Here is a 19,666-nt window from a genome sequence, read left to right as displayed (position 1 = left end):
AGTAACAAATGTATATTATAATAAATGACAACTAAAACTAAATTGAGATAATACTTCTAAACAATATATTTGCTAAAGTGTGAAAGAACGACATGCATTCTGTTTGTGAGACATTAAAAAAACTGGAACAAACATATATTTGGCACTGAGAGTGCAAAATGGAATAACTCATAAAAGAAGAAATAGTGTTATCAAGCAAAATATATATATGTTTCCCTATGCTTCCATGCAACTCACCTGTCAGTTTTTTGTGCTGTGGTAACTTGTATGTTTCTGTGATGCTGGAAAGTATGTCCAAAGTATTTCAAATACTTGCAGTGTCACTCTTGGAGGGCAGGTATCAGGAAAATTGCCAGGTTATGACAGACTGACCGCCCACTTTGGCGTAATTGGCCTCTGACATCTTTGGGCAAAGCAACGTGCCATTTCTGGTGTCATGCTGTGAGGTGAGCTGCACAGCTTGGAAGGCACTCAAACTATGACTCAGGAAGAGCATCCTCTTCAAATCAGAGTCTACCTGCTACTGCAAATAGAACAAGGCTTTCAGAATCTCAACAGACTAACTACGTGAAGCAAAATGACAAGGAAAAAAGGGGGGCAAATATCAGTTAATCACCAGAACATGGATTGTACATAGTATGAATCTAGAAAAATTAGAAGTTTCAAAAGAATAAAACACAAAGATTGATATACTAGACAGTAGTGACCTGAAATGGATTGGCATTGGCAAATTTAAATCAGTGTATCCTGGATTTTTGTGGAAGGAAAGACAAATCTAGTGGAACTGTGTCACTGCCATCATCAAAAGGTCATTGCTTCCTTTTTCCGTGCAGTGTTGAACTAAGGACAAAGTGCAAAGTGTCCAGGAAGTATAGGAATGGGCACAGAAACACAGGGAAGGAGGGAAATATGTGAGCGTACATTGAGGGGCTTGCAATGGATGAGTTGAAATCAGAACCTGTGTTGAGTGTTAATCATAAAACAATGGTTTGCTTTGAAAGTGTCCGCCTAATGCACAATAAAATCATTTAAAATCAGTTTATTGATTACTGCAATAAAGAGGCTGGAAAGATTTTGATTGGGATTATGTTGAATCTAACTTTATATATATCTTATAGCCTGTTGTCTTCATAAACCCACTTATTAGCTCTAGTAGGAATTTTTAAATAGTTTTAGTTGTATATGTCTATATAAACAGCTTATCTATTCATATATTTTTCTTTGTTGCATAATCTAGAACCTCTAGTAAATATCAAATGATGGTGAAAACTGAATATTTCAAACTCTATTTTGAGTACAATATTGCTTGTGATAGGATAATATTTATACACATAGGAGGAAGACTAGTTAATGAACTAACTGATCAACAAGGACAATAAATTGATGCTAATTATTATAGATTAAAAAAAATCAAGAATTAGGATGTTTTCTTTTAAGTAAAGCATCAAACTCAATTTCTAGGATAAATGCAAGATTAAGATATATCTTTCAATGGAAAAATGTGGTGATGACTATGGTCAAAATATAGCCTATTTAATAATTAGATAACACAGTTTCATCTCACTGTTGATAAGATAAATTTTCAGGTTCATTGCTACACCAATTAAATTCCCCCAATTAAAATTTTAATGTGAATATCATTAAGACCTAATTTCTAATTAATAGGAACTCTAGAAAAAGTTAAATAATATGACAATCATCAATCAGTTGAATTTAATGTGGGTAACTTTCTACAATAAAAATATCCGATCTTTTCAAATAAAACAAGCAACTACTATTCTAGATTAATAATGAATTATTTATCCAATACAATGACACATATACAGTTCTGGTTTAGAAACACATACAAATACATAAATCCATACCACATGCTATAGAGGGTGTTATTAAAATAAAATGACAAAATCTGAAATTAGGCTGAATATTAAGTGCTACTACTGAAATTTTTATTTTTTAAACATGAAAATACATCTTAAATACAATCAATTGACAATATAAATTCTTGCTTCACCTTATAGATCAAGGCAGATAGAATGAAATGCTAAACATTGCTAGATCTAGATGCTGGTCAATAAATGTGTATTATATATTATTAGACTTCAATTATTTTTTACATTTTGATTTTTTTAGTGAAAAGGAATATATAATCTCTCACCAAGTGTACTGTAGTAGGACTCAGTTGTAAGCCCAAACCTCTGAACATTTTGTTCTTATGATATGGCCCAGTTCAGTACTTAACTTCCTGAATGGGTCACTGAAGATATAGATACTGTAACACAGGATGGAAAAGAAATCAGTTAGTGGCCAGCTATCAGAAAAATTATTGTCTGTGGTCTTTTAATCTTGTCTTTAAATTAGCAGCAATCTAAGAAAGGTGTCAGCTAAGTTCACCCAGAACAATCACACCACCTCGTTTAAACCAAGGATTGCAAAAAATAAAACCAGTATCAGAGAAGAGGATTGTACTGGAGCTTAAATTCTAAGCATCAATTCACCAAAGACACTGGATGGCAATGCAAACCATAAAGCCATTTGTAGAATACTCATTAATTTTCCATAAAAAATAAACTTGTCCTCAAACAGCGCACTTGAAAGTGGATTAATGCAGAATATAACTATGTTTACATTTAACATTTTATCATTTGTTTTTGCTTTTGACCTGTTCTTAATTTGTTCTGGTTTCTATTATTCCTACTTTATTTTTCATTGAAATTTTCTATATTTTATTTTGTTATAGTTTCCGGGGCTTTGCTTTGTATAATTTTATTTATAGGAAATCCCTGACAGGTAAACCTGCAACTAGATTAATACATTTGTAACAGAAGGGACTCGTCACCATTTCACCATTTCAGGAAGATTGCATATGATACTGGAGGTCTCTGAAGAGAGCCAAAGGCAGTTTGAAAAACAAACAAACATGATCCAGAAATGGATTTGGGGGAATAACACTGAATCCTTACTCCAATTTATGAACAATTAGTTCCTGCATCATGGTAAATGTTTTTTTTATCAATAATTAAAGCATTAATTGATACAATCATAGAGCTCTTTTGTCTCACTTTGTTGTATGGTGGATCACATTGACTGTTTTTCTAATGTTGAACCAGCTTTGCATACCTGACCATGATTTGATCCCACTTGACCATGTTTTTTTTTATTGTTTTGTTGAATTCTGTTGGTTAGATTTTTGTTGATAATTTTGGCTTCTATATTCATCATGGACACTGGTCTATAATTTCCAATAACAGTGATGTCTTACCTGTTTTACTTTGCTTCTTTTATTTTTGACTACTTAATCTTTCCATGTGAAGTACTTCATACCCAAAGTGGCATGGACAATATTGCCTTTGTGTACTATCTAATGCCCATTGACCTTGCCCTTCAAGGCTACTGTCCTGAGGCCCTTGGTGTAGTCACTTCACCTCAGTTTCTTTACCTGGCTTTTTCCTTGAAGTTCATGAGGATTTCCATCCACAACCAAGAGAAGTAGTAGGTGTGCCTCAAACAGGCCACTTGCAGCTCCTGCTACCCCAGCTCTGCTCCCCTCAAATTCAGAAAGATGTACTTATTTACTGGGAGAGACTAGTTAATAAAGCTTTCTCCCCAAGGGAGCTTATTTTACAACAGAACTATATGAGTTTAAATATAAGTAAGATTATTAATCCTTTCACCTCATACTCACCAAGTGCTCCCCCATTTCACTCTGAAGGAAATTTCATTTTTTTTCAATAGGCTACAAGTCCATATATTATTCTTTTTACTTCAACCTACCCTCTTTCATCTTCATATAACTTTCCTACCACTGTTTCGTGACACTCTTTCTTAGACATGCTGAGCCTTTGGCCTTTTTTGAACATTTTAGGCTTCTTCCCATCATATGTTCCCCCCACCCCCATAATATGGTTTTGTGTTGTCTATTCCCATAATTCCTCTCCCAAGATATGCACATTGCTATATTATTCACCTGTATAAAGGCATTATTCAAATATTACCACCAACTGAAGCTAACCATGATCACTCTACCTAAATGTAAAAATTGCCAACTCTACTACATTTCAACTTCTTTTTTTAAAATCATTTTATTAGAAGCGATTATAGATATTATCACAGTGCACAATTCAATTAGATCGGCATAATTGTCCAATTGCTACCACTATCAGTTCCAAAGAAGTTTTCTTTCTTCCTGACCTCTCTGGTATCAGCTACTCTTTATTCCCCACTTTGGGAACCACTGTTAATATATATTATTTTATCTATCTATCTATCTATCTATCTATCTATCTATCTATCTATCTATCTATCATCTATCCATCTGTCTGTCATCGTCATCTATTTGCTATATCTTACACCATCCAATGTATCTGTGCACCTACCATTCTGTTACTCGTTCTCCTCAAGTGGGGTTATACGGTCATCATTGCTATCCATTCCCTCTACCCCACCTACCCCCCTCTATCTTCCTGCACCATCAGGGAATCATTACTTCTGTTACTATTTCTGAAGGGTTTATCCTTCCATCTTGGATGTCATGCATCTTAATTATTCAAGTGAACATATACAGATCTAACAAGATTAATGAGGTAAAACTAAGACTGTAATAGTAAGAGGAGAAAATATTGAACAGCTAGAGTATAGTTATGTGTTTCATCAGTGCTCTACTGCAACTGGATATCATCCATTTAATATGGCCCTTTAGTGAGAGACTATGCAATTCTCTTACAGGTTGTTCTGGGGTCTCCACTTTGTCTGTGCTCCGTCACATCAATTTGATTGCCGGTTTTCAACCTTCTGATACCTTATCAACAACTCTTATTTTGCCATAGTTATAATCCTACAGCTTTTTTTGTCAATTTGCATATTATTGTGGCATGCATACTACTGTGATGCCGAAAGCTAGGTCATCATGCAGGTCAAGAGAGGTTTCAGTGTAATTTCCAGATTAAAAAATTAGAAAGGTCTGGTGATCAACTTTCAAAAATATTAGTCAATCAAAACCAAGTGGATTAAAGCAGAATATTGTTGAGTACAATGGTGAGAAGTAAACCTCATAGGTTAGAAGACACTTAAAATACATAGTTGCTACTCAAATGGGAGGGAACATACCAATAGCCATAAAGATGGAACGGGTGTGGTGGGGCTAATACTAGAGAATTTACTGCAAACAAAATACAGCATAACTATGGTAGACCTAGTGGCATAGTGGTTATGCAATGACTTGGCAATTGTTAGGTCAGCAGTTCAAAACAACCAACTACTTCATTGAAGATATATGAGGTCTAAATTAGCGAGAATTAAAATGTATATATTATGTTAATTTATAATGTATATACTGTATTTATTCTCTATGTCTAGAGAAATGAGGGAGGGCATTTTTGCTTCCTATGTGCACATAGTCCAAATATATATAATTTCTAAAATTGGCATACAGTTATTAGTGTTATGGGATAGTTGAATGAATAAGTATAGAAAAATAATTTGTATTGGCCAATTTTTTTCTTTTCATTTTTGATAGTTTATGTAAGATGTTGAGACTGATGCTGCTTGGTCAGTGATGATAAAATAAAATGTTCTTTCAAATGACAGATGGATGTAGGACAAATCCCTGCAAATTAGTAATTAAATATACTCTATTTCTAATTATACTAATTCCAATTTTTTTAAAAGTCTATTTAATTAAAAAGACATCTGCTTAGAAATAAGAGAAATTGAGTTTTTGAGAACTATTGAATATTTTCACTGCTAATTAATTTTCTGGTTTTCAGAGGATAGGAAGTAACTTCCGTATTAATAAAAATTTTATGTTTAAGATATTGTCCTTTAAGATAATGAGCAATTTTAATATACACCAAGTAATCTTCAAATGGTTGCAAATATAAAACATACTAATAAAATGTATATTGGGTGCAATGACATTATCAATCTTAAAAGTTTAGAAGTCCACATTTGATTTAAGAATGTCATTTTTATTAGTACTGAAAGCATATGGAACATAAGAAATTATGATCAAATGAAAGAATGTGTATATAAATATTTAGACACATTTTTCTAGACAATTCTATATCTAAATCACATTCAGAATGTAGAATGATGCATTTCAACAGGCTTGTTTTTCTATACTTCACAGAAACTAGATTGCAGATATACAAGTCAAAATTTAGTGGGCAGGAATTTCTTAGCTGTGGTGAATGACAGACTAGGAGGGATTTGCAACAAATTTCACAAATGAAGCTGGAGGATAGAATCAGCAAAATTTAAGGTAGAACACAAGTGTTTTTAAAAGCACCACATGGTATATACTATCTGAGTGGTTACCGAAAAACAAAGGGAAAATATGCTGCATAATTAGAATCTCATGAAGAAATAGATTAACAGTGAACCTTAGGGAAATCAATCATAAAAGGGAGTTTATAAATTTAAGGTAAGAGAAAGAGAAGCCAATTAAATTTGCTTAAAGTAGAAATAACTGCAACAAACTCGAGAGCTTACTTGAATGGGCTGCAGTGGGAAAAAGAAGTTTAATTCTGAGCTACTAATTGTAAGATGTAACATTCTTAATTATAGAGGAAAAGGGGGGAAAGGTAATTCAGATAGCCAATATATTGGTATTATTACTGCTTAACTATAGAACTTGTTGGGAGAATCTCTTCTGGTGTTTAAGTCAGTCTTTCAGACTGACAATATTTAATGTAAATGTCATATTTCCAGGTTCTCAAGGGCACATATAAAGTTTATGATAAATATTGTTGGTATTGGTGATGTGGTGTCAGGGGCTGTAATTTAGAACTCACAAATGTCTTCATGTGACAGAATAGAGCAGTCCCATAGATTTGGGGGCTGTATTCTTTATGGAATTAGACCACTAAATGATTTAAACCACCAACTAATTGTGTAGCAACCAAGCACTTAACCATAGTACTTACCAGTGCTCCTATAACAAATAGCTTATCACACTGGACAACCCACATTTTGGTGCCTCAAATGTTAAGCTTGTTTCTGAGTATAGTTCACCTGCTAATTTCAAAAATGGCATGGGTTTTCCTTTATCATTCCTACTTTTTGAGATATACAATATATGCCATATATCACTTTTCTCTGTGTTTGCCCATAAAATCAGGATAGTTTAATGTAATGTTAGCTGTCATGAGATAGAGGAAATGCACAACAGTCTTATTTAAAATAGTTTGTGTAGTACTAAATGTTTAAGTCAAGTTTTATTTCACATGGTGTCCCTTGATAAAAAAATTTATTTGAACTGTGAAAATGACATGTTCTTGAAATGTTCCTCAAGTATCACTTCTCCTTTATTAGGAACTGAATATCAACCTGCTACAATTTGTTGTCTTAAAAAGAGGCCAGCAGTGAGAGTGGTTGTGCAATACATCAGTAGCCCTGATGGCACAGTGAGTCGTGTGTTTGAAAGCTAACCATAAGATCAGGTATGTGTGCCCACCAGCTGTTGCAAGGGAAAGAGGAGACCTTTTTCTCCTTCCCTAAAGATGTATAGTATTATGGCAGCAGAGGGACATTGGACCTCCACTCAAGAACTTACTCAATGCAAGAACACATTGTTCTATTAAATTGGCATCACACGGTGCACACCTTCTTGACACAATCACTGAAGACAAATGTGTGCATAAGCAAATGTGGTGAAGAAAGCTGATGGTGCCTGGCTATCAAAAGATTTAGCATCTGGGGTCTTAAAGGCTTGCAGATAAACCAGCAGCCATCTAGCTCAGAAGCATCAAAGCCCAGAGGGAAGAGTCACATCAGCCTGTGTGACCAGGAGGTGTCTAAGGGATCAGGTTTCAGACATCAAAGAACAAAAATTCATATCATTGTAAATGATTTTGAGTGCAGAGTGGAGACCCAAAGCCCATTTGTAGGCAACTGGACACTCCCTTACTGAAGGGTTGTGGGGAGATGAGCTGGTCAGGGTGTAGGGTAGCAATGATGAAGCATATAACTTTCCTCTAGTTCTTAAATGCTCCCCCCCCCCAACTATCATGATCCCAATTCTACCTTACAAATCTAGCTAGACCAGAGGATGTACATTGGTGCAGATAACAACTGGAAACACAGGGAATCCAGGACAGATAACCCTTCAGGACCAGTGGTGAGAGTGTCGATACCTGGGGGGTAGAGGGAAGGTGGTGAAGAAAGAGGGAACCGATTACAAGAATCTACATTATAACCTCATCCCTGGGGGATGGACAACAGAAAAATGGGTGAAGGGAGACGATGGGTAGTGTAAGATATGACAAAATAATAATTTATAAATTATCAAGAGTTCATGAGGGAGGGCAGAGTGGGGAAGGAGGGGGAAAATGAGGTGTTGATATCAAAGGCTCAAGTAGAAAGCAAATGTTTTGAGAATGGTGATAGCAACAAATGTACAACTGTGCTTGACAAAATGGATTTATGTATGGATTGTGATAAGAATAGTAAGAGCCCCCCAATAAAATGATTAAAAAAAACTAGAACGCTGTTCTAGATGAACAAATTTTGAACTTGTGTAGTAAGGTGTCTGCTCAAGGTTATGTATTACTTTATTTTTTTAATAGTGAAATCTGACATCAACCACAGTGTTTATGTATAGCTGTTTTAATAAACTATAGTAAAACAAACAAACAAAATATTTATAGTCTTAGAAATCCACAGGAGGAATTACACTCTGTCCAATGGGATCACCGTGTATCACAATTGACTGACTGGGATTTATATTGGTATAATAAAGAGAGATTCAAATGTTCAGAAACCTAAAATAGGTCTATCAGAATTCAAATTCCTTTTTCAAACTTAAAATATTCCAGTTACTTTCAATAAGCCGTGCCATTTAATGATGCACTGAACCTGTCCACAGAAACTCTTAAAAGTTACAATTCTTCTTATAAAGAACAATGGAGTCTACCTCACCTTGAAAGCATTTAATATTAATTACCCATTGACTTATAAATATTAAAATGTGCTCTGAAAAATTTATTGCATAACTGAGGAAGCAAATTTTTAATCTTCAAAATATGTATGCAGATTGATATGCAATCTTACATTTTTTACATTCTTAGTCGTGTTCCCACCTTCTCCATATTGTCATTTTCAATTTTCTTTTTTTAATTTCCACTCTTTTCAAGCTGTGTTCTTGAAAGGAAGGGGAAATAAGGCATTTCAAGCGCTGTCCGGCTTGTAGTCTCTGTATGTATTGCACAGCCTCCTACCCACAAACCAAAGGCTCTTCTAACTCGTGGTGCCCTCCCCCTAGAACAGAGAATAACTTCTCCTTTGGGTTTCCAAACCTGTACATCTGTCCAGGTTGCAGAGGACAAACACCTGGCTTATGACTGACTGACTGCTCCATGTGTAACCAACCAACCCCAATGGGTTTTTCTTGGAAGTTCCTAATACTTGATTCTTTTTCACATAATTGTGTCTTTTGTTTGTCTAAAAGCTATGAATATTTAAAATATGAATGATAAATTAGTATAATTTAAAAATATATTATATAGTGGAAAAGTATATCTAAGAAACTTAATATTACTTTCTGATTGGTATACTAAATTAGCCAGGAACAGGTCTAAAAATGAAGACATCAAGGAAAAAAACTTTGTTGGACTCTGTTATCATCATAAAATAATCTTAATTGCTTTTATCTTAAAAATAAAGCCCTGTGGAAAAGGCCAATGTAGAAATTTCCTTGAAAATTTCATTTAGAAATGTTAAAACTAAGTTTATTACTTCATTTCACTGATGATAAAAAAGAGACTCAGAAGACATGAACAAACTAAAGTAATGAGTTAATTATTTATAATCCTAATCCAGAATGCCTACTATTTTATAAAAAGTGATTTTTTTTTCAAATATACGTTTGACTTCCCCACACCATTGTTTTTTTGCATATAAATAATTTGGTTTCTGGGTAAAAATATAAAGATACCTAGAAAATTAACTTATAAAGTGGAGATTGATTTGAAATTAAGTTTTAAAAACTGAAAAGGGACAGGCCTTCATTTATTAAATGTGCAAAATATTTATGTATAAAATATTTCAATGTTAGAATATAATTTTACTTAGAAATTTTACAATTAATGTCTAAACTGCCTTTTTTTAGGTCTTTCTTAAAATAATTCCATAGACCTCAACGTGATGTGCCTTAAGGATTTATTGTGATTATTGCCCCTGTACACCTGGCATTTTATTCTCTTTGCCTCTTTACCATTCCTGCCCATCAAAAATATGTCCTTGTATAGAAAAAATGAACTAATGAAACTTTTCCATGTAGTCATTTTAAATAATTCAAAGAGAATCCTTTATAATTCTTATGAATCCTGTTCTCAACTTTCCTTGTGTCAAAAATTCATTTTGGGGCCCTTTCTCCCTGAAAATGACTAATGATCCATGTACTATCTGATAATTTAAAATTTCCTTAACTTCTAAGTCACACTTATTGCTGCATTTCACAGATATAACATATAATATTACCATAAAAACTGGTTAAATTTTCATACTATTAAAACATAATGGCTGAATATTTGTCAAAACCATAGCAAATCTATGTGATTTAGTTAGAACTCCAGCTTTTCTTGTTTAAATTATCTACTCTCTCTTGCATTTCAAACATACAATTTTCAAACATATTTTCTTACACACTTTTCTTTCATTGTCTTCCTATTTATTTTCTAGAGAGTAGCTGAAGATAGAAGGGGTAGAAGAATGTGGGGGCTGCAGTGTGTATTTCCTAAGGTTATCCTAATATGTTTTCCACCTTTTCCTTGACATGTAAAAGCAAGTTATCTGAAAACATGTTCTGGTCCTCGGAAATACATCATGTGAATGTATGATATGCAAATGACATAAAAGGCTAGAAATCTGTTTGACATTCATTTGCATCAAATTCTAAATGAGCACAGTAGAAATTTAGATATGAATGAATTGTAAACGGCAAGAAAAATCATAAAATGCTTCCTGGTGGAAGTAGGACTTTATTGATGAAAAGTTAATTTATCAAATTTCATCATACCCTTTTGAATTAAGAGCAGTTTCACTGTATTGGTATACTTGACAGGCTGTTTAAGGCAATACTGGTCAGGATTTGAAACATGAAGATATGTGATGCAACTATTGAAAATATTACCTTACATTGGGAACACTTGGAGTTAATCTGTGTCACTTGTAATGTTAATTTAGAAGAATATGCACAGAAATTGCTTTGTCATTAAGAATAGAAAATCGCATTTTGTGTGTTCTATAGCCATAAGCCAGTGACCAGCAATATGACATGGAAGTTCTCAGTATCTTGCCATATGACCTATTGACATTCATTACCATTGGTAGCCATCAATCTGTAGTTTTCCTGCTGACCTTGGGCTCATCTTCCTCCACAGCTATATAAGTCAAAAGAAGTTTCCAGCTTAACATATTTCCAAGGGACTTGAAACCTGCCTGGACTTGCACTTGTCTGCTTCTACCGCTGTGTGAGCCATTTGATCAATCTAAATCTACATATATATATCATGTCAATATATCAATACACCAATGTATCAATATGCCAACTACTAGGAAATCCCATCTAATAATAATAAGGAGTACCCACTTATCAAAGCCAGTTTGGATACAATATATCTTCATATCAAAATATTTATCTATCTATATAGACACATACATATATACATACATATATCACTTGTTTTGGTACTTTTGTGAATGCAGACTAATACATAAATATACTAGTTTATTTTTTCCAGTTTTATCACTTACTAATAATGATCAAGAACATGCTACTTATCCACTATGTGCTTCAGTGTTCTCATCATTAAATGAAGATCATACACCTTCATTGTGTGCGGATGCTGAATTAAATGTAGTAGCACAATATACAGAACAAGTGTAAGATAATGCTAGTGAGTATTATCATTTTATTGTTATTACCATTGCCTTGTAGTTATTAGTGCTGTGTCGTCGTTACTAAAACTGACCTTGCAGTTGACGGCAGTATGTCACAATAGAACTTTGATCCATGAAACATTTTTTAATGTCTGATTTTATAAAAGTAGATCATCGCTTCCATGGTACTGCTGGAGGGCTAGATCTACCAACCATTCCAGGAGCACCTAACTTTGTTACCATTTGCACTACCCAGGGATTTACTTTTTACTATTATTTGATTGTATTGTTATTCCTGTTCTACTACAAACCATTGGGTCTGGAGAGGACTACATAATGATTGTGGTTAAAACATGGGAATGATAGAAGGACAGAAAGGTGAAGTGGGTGGGTTCTCCCATTTATGTCCTCAGGAACTAACTCACCCAGAGATTAGAAACAAGCACAGACAGATATAAGTAGTCGACACAGCAGTTGAGATACGGAAGAGTCAATCCATAGACTCTACAGGAGAAAGAAAAAAGAAGACTAGCTCAAAGACTATTCAGAAGTACTTATTCATCAAAGCTGTTTGGGTTCAGATGTAGGTAAAATCATAAACAGAAAATACATTACACAATTTTCTAATATGAACATTCTAGGCAATGTAAACAGCCACAGGGCTTCATAAACCGCACCATCAGGAAATGAGGACAGGAGACCGTGGTGTTGTGTGAGATTGCTGATGAATCTTGAGGGAGGAACTTGACAAACCTTGCTGGGGCCTGTTATGAGGAGGTATTCAGACCTAAAGGAACTACATGGGAAAGAGAGTGAGGGAGCACCTAAGAGTGACAGGGGAAGAGATATGGCTCATCGAGAGACACCGTGGGAGTAATGTGCAGGAATGAACGTGAGATAAAGGGACATAGAGCTCCATACCATGACTTTAGAATATCAAGTCCCAGCACATATGGGAGCAGCTCCAGAAAATGAATTGCTCTGGCGTAGTGTACTGGAATTCATAGACAAGGACTAAGGAATTTCTACACAGGACCATTACTGATGGATGGATGGAAGGGAGGGAGAAAAAAAAGAAGGCACTAACCATAGGAGCGTCATCTATTTCTCAGGAAAAGATGTCAGGCTTACTGCCACTGGGTCCTTCTACCACTTAGTGAATCTAAAAGGGTGAAAGGTGCTGATCTATGGAATTTTGGGGCTGTAAGTCTTTGAGAAAGTTAACTCCCAAATGTTTTCTTGTTAAGTGGCTGGTCATTTCAGAATCCCAGTCTTGGTTAGTAGCTAGATGTTTGGCTGCTGTGACACCAGAGTATTCAATCTGAAACTTCTTTCACAATGAGCAAAAACAAAACTATAAACAAAAGAAAAAGATAAAAAAGTGACCCAAGTACAACAAAAGATGCTAAAACTTACAAAATCACAAAGAGAGAAGGGCTTATCAAACTAAATACAGGGAGCCTGAACGAAGGCAAACAATTGATAAAGTTAAGGCTATGACTATACATTTTTTAAAAAGCAAAGAGTACAGAGAAAATAAGCAGAGTTCAGAAAACAAACGAAGGAATAAAATAGATTTAGTAAAGGATACAACATCAAGGAAAACCAAGACATTAAGACATAAAGATATTAAGAATAAAAATAGGCTACTAGATATTAAGATTAAAACATTCAATTAGAAAAATAAAAGAAACACTCAACAACAGAATCAACCATGCACAAGATAGAATAACTGGAATAAAAGACAAAATAACTGACTTTATCAAATTTCAAGAGGAATAAAATTAAGAAAAAAGAAGAGTGAAAAAAACACAAACATATATGGAACTCAAATAAGAAATATTCTACGAGACTTACTGGGATCCCAGACCACAATTTTCCAAGAAACTATCAAAGACAATTTTGTAGACTGTGGTAGCTATATAATCATTTGTCAGTTTGAGGATTGAGTGTGGGGGTGGAGTCTAGCTTGTCAATTAGATCATAACCAATGAGGCACCTGTGTGGGCATGGCCTTCTCCTGAGAACTCTGGGAAATCTGGTACTTCCTCCTTGGAGGTAGGAGACACTTCTCTCTCTGACACACCCTGGGAGACATGGCAGCTGACAAGACACATGGACCCACCCTGATTCAGCCCTGGGTGCTGGAAAAGCCATGCAGAGGTCCCTGCCAGCACTGAGATATTTCCAGTGCAACTGGATCCAAAGACTTTCTACCCACTGGCCTGTGATCTACATTATCATTGCATGTGTTTCATGAGTCTGAAGAGTACTTTTGAGATTGGTATCAGACATATGTACTAATATTGGACTTATGGCCTTGATGTGGACTGGGCTGGGACGTTTTCTCAATGTTCAATTGCTCTTGTATATAAACATTTCTTACGCACACATGTGTGTCCATGGATTTGCTTGTCTAATTTCCCCAGTCTGACACACAGACTACACAGAGAATGAAGTCTTAAAATACAGAAAGTTGCAGAAACCACAATCAGAGGAGACATGAAAAGAACTGCAACATACACTTACAAAATTCTTGAAAACCAAAGAGAAGGGGAAAATTCTAATAGCAGAAAGATAAAGATACAATATAACATACCAGGAGGCTTCCATAGGAATTAGTGAAGATTTCTACCTAGAAACTCTAGAGGTCAAGAGACAAACAGCTTGTATAATACACTGACAAAAACAATTGTCAATCAAGAATTTTTACCTAGGATTATTCAAAAATCAAAGAGAAATCAGGACATGGGCAAACAGAAGCTCTGGAAATTTGCCACTATCCGACCAGCATTACAAGTATTAGTTAATGGAGGAGTCATTATGATAGGTTTTTTTGTGCCAACATAGCTCCCATAGGAATATGTGAGTGGAGATTAGCCAATCAGGTCTCAGCTTGATTGGAGGACTACCAATATAGATGGCTCTGAGGCAGGGCTCTTCCTCTATATCCCTGGTGATTGGACCATCGCGCTGCCGCCTGAGTTAGCAGCTCTGTGTTACCTGCGGGTGGAGCCAGTCCTTCCTTAGTAGATCCTGGACCTTGCCATGCATCACTATATCTGGGAGCTCCAGAGCCACCTGTTTAGCTATGCTACTGCACTATTGACCTCTGCTACACGTCAGCATCGCATCTTCCTGCTGTTGCTGCCCCATTTTACCTTGTCTGCTGCCTTTGGGCAGACTCAGCACCTCCCACCAGCTACTTCCCCCTCTGCTTCCATGACTTCCAACCAGGAGTTTGTGGGAGGTGGAAGAACCTTCAGTTGAGTAACTTTTCCACAAAAGTGAGTTAGACCGAGCCTTGTATTGCACTGTGCACTAATTAGCTGGTGCCTTGCTTCTTTCTACACAAACCTACACTTTTATACACATATAATCATAAGTAAGTGGCCTGGTTTTGTTTCTTTAGAGAATCCTAACACAGTAATCCAAATGAAAATAGAAGAGAATATACATAAATAAAATGTAAACATATTAAATCTACATTGTATATTGGAACACAGCAACAAAAATAGAGGATGGAAGAATAAAAATTTCAGGTATAAATCTCTATATAAATCATTATATAAAGGTTTGTGTTACCTGTTATTAAATATGTGATGCATGTGCTAACGACTAAGAAACCATTATGAGGAAGCGAACAAAAAGTTAATCACAAGAAAGCACTGAAATGTAAACAAGGATGGAAAATTTGAATAAAAACTTAATAAGTTACCAACACTCAAAAATAAAAGGCAAAGTAAGGCACATAGACACTTCATTTTCAGTAATAACTGAATGGAATTTATCTAAAATCCTCATACAAAATGCAAAGTTTGGCCAAATAGATTAAAACAAAACAAACAAGCAAATGGTAGCAAAAACAAACAGCAAAGAGAAAACAAAAGCCTCCCACAGATGAATAATTTCAAAAGGAAAATGTCATTACATTTATCCTTTGTTAACATGACTTGCTACTGAATATCATGAGCTTATTTTAATTTTTAAAAATTAATTCCTAGATGTCTGGGAATTATATTCTAATTTTTTTTTAATTACAAAAAAAAATGGAGTCCCAATGGATGGGTCTACTATATCAAAGGGAAGGCAATTTGAGTAACCGTTTTTAGATTTGGATGAATTATATGGTAAATGACATATCTTTCTCTTAATAAATGATACCTTTACTATGAAATATGCTGTCTGGTGATGCACTGTATTTATTTTAAATGAATTTTTTTGATACAATATTGCTTTGATTTATTGGGTGGTTTTTTGATTTAGTAGGAGACAATTTTGGCTCAGATACTAGGGTTGATTTACTAGAGAAGGTATTTGATTTGATAGATGATGTATCTTCTTCAGTATTCAATAAGTAATGATTCAATAGTGGATGTCTGATTTGGTAAGTGAACTATTAGATTTGATTTTGATATATTTTCTTAGTGAAAGATATATTTATTTTAATAGTTGATGTATCTACTTTAATGCAAAATATGTCAAATTTCTAACTTCATGTTCTTTTTTCTGCACTTGTGATTTATGAATTTAACCACTAATATATATGTTTCAATTGAAGGTAACATGGAACATTCATTACATTCTACTACACACAGTGAAGGTATTCCAACAGCTAGCTGAAAGCTTTCCTTTTCCTCTTCAGTGACTAAAGTGACAAAATAAATCTCAGCTTAAGGAAATTCAAGCATATCTTCAGCAGGAAAAAATGGGGTGTGTGTGTGTGTGTGTGTGTGTGTGTGTGTATCTATCTCAGAAATCATAGTTGTTTGTAAATTCAGGCTTATTATTTTCCAAATTTCCCCTTTTCCCCTTTAAAATGATTACAAAATGACTGTCTGTTTCCATCTTTAGTAAAACACTTGGGTCTAGAAATATTGATGTTACTCTCTTTGGATTTGCTTTTAGCTTTTCTTATCATCCTGACCTACTCATCAGAATTTTGGAGACTGATCAATGATTACTATACACTTGAGATAATAATTCTACTTTGATATATTTTTAAATCAAATTTTCTTAAATAACTCATTAGATCAGATTAGTAAAATACACATTTACTAGATAAGCTGAAATATAAATGATAACCAAGATTTGAAAGCAGTAAATGACAAAATATGTCATCTTAGAGGATTTTACAATATCTCAGAAAGTCAAAGAATGGGATGAAATTCAAAACAGGTTATATGCAAGCACACTGGTAGATACTGCCCCTCCATTTGCTTACCCATGCCTTTAATCTACTTTTCTTGAGGGCAAATGGCTATTCCCTGGGCTTGCAGGTTTATGCTAAAGCTTTTCTGGTTTAATAGTCAGATATAACTCAAATGGCATCTGAATTTATATGAAGACTTAAAAGGGAGCTAGGATTTTCTTTGTAGACTGCAGTCTCTATTTAAAACATTTGACACATTGTTGCTACCTTCAGGAACCTTCTTGGTTTTAGGTAAGATCTTATGGCATCATACACTATGGTATTGGAGAGCTAGACCACTCGCACTTTACTATAGCAACATCTCTTCAGTGTTCATCTTATGAGAGGAAGTATGGAATGGGGGCTGTGGTAGTTACATAATTTTATGTCAACCTGATAAATAAATGTAGCGTAGGGTCTAGGCTGTCATTCAGGTCACAGCCTAATGATGCTTTCTATGGGCACAGCCTTCCCATGAGGATTCTGGAAACTTCTCTTTCTCCCTGGTGGCAGGACGCACACTTTCTGTCTGCCTTGTTTCCCAGGTGACAAGGTTCTGGGAAACATGAAAGGATGCCCTCTCTCTCTGCTGAATCTTCTTGTTAAGGAGCCACACAGCAAGCTAGAGGAACCATGTGGAGACCAGCGCTAGGGCTAAGATGCTTCCACCGACAATGGATCCACAAGACTTTTCAGCCACCCGCTTGTGATCTTCCTCCATTTGGCATCATTGCATGTGCTGTGTGAGTCTGAAGAGGAATTATAGACTAGTGCTGGACATATGGGCTAATATTGGACTTGTGAACTTGATCTAAATTGGACTGGGATATTTTCTCAATATACAATTGCTCTTTGATGTAAAGTGCTCTCTTATACACATAAACGAGTGGCTCTGAATTTGTTTCTCTACTCAACCCAGTTAATATAGGGGCACTGTTTTTTGTTTTGTTGTTTGTTTGTTTGTAATTTGCTGTATTACAATGGTTTTTATGTTGCTATGATGCTGGAAGCTAAGTTACTGGTATTTTAAATTGGAGCAGGATCACCCAAAATGGACAGGATTCAGTAGAGCTTCCAAACTAAAAATAGTCTGTGAAACAGGAATAGAGCACTTCAGGGGAATTAGCTACTGAAAACCTTATAAATTACAGTGGAACCATGTTAGAGATGGTGCTAAATGATGGGACCCTCGAGTTTGAAGGCACTCAAAAAAATGAGCAATGAATAGCTGCTTTCTCAAATTATAGTCCAACATAATGATGTAGAGGTCATACAGTCTTCAACCCATTCATTTAATAATGTTACATGACCCAAAGGAGAAGAAACAACTCAGACATCTATTGACAATTGGAAATTGGAATGTATTAAGTAAGACTCTAGGAATATTGGAAGTTGGCAAAAATTAAAGGGAATACATAAACATTGATATTCTAAATGTTAGTGAGCTACAATGAACTGGCATTGACCATTTTGATCACACAATAATATAGTTTACTATTCAGACAATGACAATTTCAAAGGAGTCATTTGCATTCTCTGTCAAAAAGGACTCTTCAAGATTTATCTTGAAGTGCATTGCCGTCTGTGTTAGAATATCTATTCACATACAAGAAAATCCAGTCAATACTTATATCCTAATCCATGCACCAAACACTAAAGCTATTCGTGTAGAAATTCAAGAACTGTACAAGCATCTTCAGTCTGAAATTGAGAAATCATGCAATGAAATGCATTGATAATATTTGTGGTTGGAATGCAAGTTGGAAGAAGAAAAAAGAATAGTAGTTGAAAAAGATGGTCTTTTAGATACATTAAAAGCTGAATATAGCATGAAAATAAATTGTAAGACTGATAACTTCTTCACTGAAAATATTTTGTTTTAGCTTGTTGTTGTTTTTTAACAGTTCAAAAGACCCTCCCTCTCCAGCTGAAATAATAGAAATCAAATTAACTACATCTGTGTGGCGTGATAATAGGGAAACAATATCAGGAGCTAAACCAGGCCAGGTCCTGGATGGGAAAAAGACAACCAATTGATCATGTGCAAATTCAGGTTGAAGGTGAAGATAATTAAAACAAGTTCACAAGAGCCAAAATATGATCTTCAGTATATTTCACTTGTACTAGGACGGTTTTTTGTTTTTGTTTCTGTTACTGTTTGTTTTTGCTACAACTCCACCACCACCCCACCCCACCCCCCACCTTTTTGTTTATTCTGTTTAGGAAAATCTTTGAGGAGCAAGAAATCAGATTGGCCCCTTTTTCCTTGTTTCCCCTTATGTTTGGAAACAAATTGATGGAGCTTTAATGTCTTCTTTCCATTTTTTACCCTCCATGGCTTGGACAGAGTGACAAAAATTTGGATGATGGGCATGTGTGTTTCCAATGTTTTATAATGAACTTTTGGTTTTGCTGTGTTCTCTATTTTAATTCACATCAATGTTATTTTAACTCAAAAATTTTAAACTCTCATTGGAAGTATAATAACCTGATTTGTTTCTTCAGGTAAATTTATATTTTTATCTCCACAATTTTCAGTTATATTGACATATAAACTTCCAGGATTTTAACAAAGTAATACTTCCAATGTAGTTAGATTGG

Source organism: Tenrec ecaudatus, chromosome 2, assembly GCF_050624435.1.
Source record: "Tenrec ecaudatus isolate mTenEca1 chromosome 2, mTenEca1.hap1, whole genome shotgun sequence".
NCBI lineage: Eukaryota > Metazoa > Chordata > Mammalia > Afrosoricida > Tenrecidae > Tenrec > Tenrec ecaudatus.
This window is presented reverse-complemented; position numbering follows the sequence as displayed.